The following is a 3,317-nucleotide window of genomic DNA, read 5'->3' on the forward strand; positions in this document are numbered from 1 at the left end:
AATGAAAGAGAGAGTAAGGTGTATTGAGAAATGGTGTAATTTATCCTTAGTTGAAACTAAAATGTGACTAGTCCAAAATTCTTATCGTCCTAACAAACTTCCCCAGAGTTTTCCACCATTGACAAAGACTTTCCAATCGATCTGCGTCAACTCCAATTTATTTCAGGTTAGTCCTTTGCCTCTTCCACGGTGATCGTGTCTTCTTCTTTTTTTCCCAAAAAAAAAACAACTCTTTTACGAGAGGAAAAAAAAAACTCCATAACATAGTTGGGATTTAAGGGGAAAACCTCGGTCTGATTCACATGCAGCGACTAAGACAATCCAAGCTTTTCTTCAAACCTTTTTTAACATCTTCCATTCTACCACTGTCTACCGATCCCAATAATTTTTGTATTAAAACTGCTCATTTTCTACCCATTTCTAGTGGGATTTTGTGTTACCCCTCAAATGGTATGCATTTGTTTTATTTTTACTCGAGCTATTCATTGGTTTTGCTTACTGGTTCCTTTTTCAATCGGTTAGAAACTTCAAATTCAAGAGATTTTGTTCTTACAGGTCAATTTCATAGTGAAACATTAAGCTCTGTCAGATACATGTCGACTTCAGCAAGTGCTTTAGCAATCGAAAAGCAGGTTGAATTACTTACTGGGGTGGAGGATAAGTATGGAGGAATCATCCTTGAAATCGAGAAATATATGGATTCTGAGGTCTTCCTTTCTTTACTTAGAGCTTCATTGTCACAACGGAAGCAACAAGTCAGTTATTTCATCTCTTTCTCTCTTCATCTGCTTTTCGCTTAATTCAAGTAATTTTAACTGGCAATCACGAAATATTTCTTTTTGCAGGGAAAGAGAGCGGTTTGGATTAAATTGCCTATTGAATTTGTTAATCTGGTTGAACCCACGGTTAAGGTATGCATTTTCTTGGTACATAAAGGAACTTTGAGTATAAGAATGGGGGTTGAGTTCATTGATTGTTTTGCCTTGCTAATTGATCAGGAAGGTTTTAAATACCACCATGCTGAAACGGATTATCTAATGCTTGTAAAGTGGATCGGAGAATCTGCCGATACCATTCCTAACAACGCTTCACATCGTGTCGGGATTAGTGCTTTTGTCATGAATGAAAAAAGAGAGGTACCCTTACCTCGATTTTTGTTGAATTGAAAAACTAAGGTAGTTTTCCACATTTCAAAATCTTCAAAATTTTCATTCCTTGTTCTATCTGTTAGGTGCTTGTAGTTCAAGAGAAGAGTGGCAAGTTCAAAGGAACAGGTGTCTGGAAATTCCCCTACTGGAGTCGTCGATGAGGTGAATTATCTAAAGTTGTGTGTGTGCATATATATATATATATATATATATATATATATATATATCTTTGGCTTGAACTGAGAACTCCAGTCCACAGGGTGAGGATATTTCAGAGGCAGCAATGAGGGAAGTTAAAGAAGAGACAGGGGCAAGTGACTATACTTATTTTCTAATTTGATTAATTATGAATTGTATATAGTTCAACCAGTAATCTAATCATGTCTTTGTTTGTCCTTCAGATCGACACAGAATTTGTGGAAATTTTAGCATTCAGGTTTGTGCTTTCTCGTATATTGATGGTTCCATTGATTGTATATGTAGGTGTTTGTTAAAATGAGTGACAGAATGTCTTGATTCCTAAAACTTCTCGGACCACATGCTGGTTCTATGGATTCTATTTTCGCTTCGAATAAAGCAAAAGCTCTTCCCTTCCTCTCTATCTATAGTTGCTTTACAGATTTAGAGTTTGGACTCAAGTCCTAACTACCTACTTCCAAATTCAGGCAAAGCCATCAGTCATTCTTCACAAAATCGGATCTGCTTTTCATGTGTATGTTACGTCCGCTTTCATTTGACATTCAGAAGCAAGATAGAGAGATTGAAGCTGCCCAGGTACATTCCCATGAACACTTTCGATGAATATATTGCTATCAATAGGACCCTGTTAGCTGATTAAAATAGTTCTTACCGGAAAATTCCACTTAGCTGGAGATCAAGCAGTAATCTTCGAGAACTGAACACCATGGGATGCCAGAGATGATTCCTGTAACACCCTAAACCCGATTGGGCCTAAAATACCACACTGGGCTGCCGAGGCAACTTCTGATTTTCAAAACCTATTTATTTCCTTTTCCAAACATACTGAATGGTATCATAATAAAACATAAATAACTTATATAAAATCATTTTACAAAACCGGAGCTCCATAACACATAATTTAAAACAAAATAATACAAATTGAAGTTTACAACTCAAATACATAGTAAGTTTCTATGAATACACATGCCTCTCGGATAAACCTGAAACTACTAGCCCGAAATTTGGGGTGTTACAATTCCGACTGTAACCCTCCTAGGAATTGGTATATAGGTCCTATAGAGTGTACAAAAGTAGCAAACTAACTAGGGTCTAAAAATGATTATGGCATGCCTTATGGATGATGATAGAGGAGATACCATAGTGTCGAAGTCTTGGCACCCAAGGTAAAGGCTAGGTTGGCCTGAGCCAATACACCAATTCTGATCCTCCGATCATTCATGATGGTGGAAAGATCAGAGTGATAGAGTTAACACAATAGTGATGAAACAACAATCAGTAAAATCTCGGGCAACAACTGAGTAGTCATTGCCATTGGGATTGGTTGCTTATTTATTTATTTGTTTGTCTTCTTATCTCCTTCAGTGGATGTCAGTCGACGACTATGCAGAGCAGCCTTTTATCCAGAAACATGATTCCTTTCGTGGTGTCGCCAAAGTATGCTTAACAAAGTCAGAGAAGGAATATGCCGGATTTTCCCCGGTTCCTAGAACCACTACTGCTTCTGGCAAGACCAGTTACCTGTACTTCAACAGCAGGGATGTGAACAAACTGTAAGCAGAAGTAACAAGGTAGTGAATGAAACTCTGGTTTTTTCTATGCTTGCAAATGCATATACAATAGAAAATCGAGGTCAATGATAGAAGCTATGTTCAATGTTTCTGAAGTTTTTCCATCTACGGGGAAGGTTCTCGTGGGATTATATCTTCGTACTCATGTCTGGATGTGTCGAATACTCAATGTCGGATCTTAGTATATAACTAAAGTTTTCATATATTTTAATTAAGATATCTTATTATATTCTATCCATATAAAAAACTAAACGTAAGCACCATTCTTTAGAACTTGTAAACCCATAATTTTGGTCCATTCATAACTAAAAGTGTCTATATATATATATATATATATATCGTATGAAAGTATTGGTTTTTTATTTCTCTCTCTTCTCTTGTGAGAATTGAACTTCGTCAA

The 3,317-nt window shown here is 36.6% G+C and overlaps 1 pseudogene; it reads left to right on the forward strand.

Moving 5' to 3' along the window:
- Positions 1–206: 206 nt before the first annotated feature.
- On the forward strand, positions 207–3,082 carry LOC120166115 (annotated as a pseudogene).
- Positions 3,083–3,317: the final 235 nt, after the last annotated feature.

The sequence above is a fragment of the Hibiscus syriacus genome, unplaced genomic scaffold (assembly GCF_006381635.1).
Source record: "Hibiscus syriacus cultivar Baekdansim isolate YM2019G1 unplaced genomic scaffold, ASM638163v2 tig00111621_pilon, whole genome shotgun sequence".
Classification (NCBI taxonomy): Eukaryota; Viridiplantae; Streptophyta; class Magnoliopsida; order Malvales; family Malvaceae; genus Hibiscus; species Hibiscus syriacus.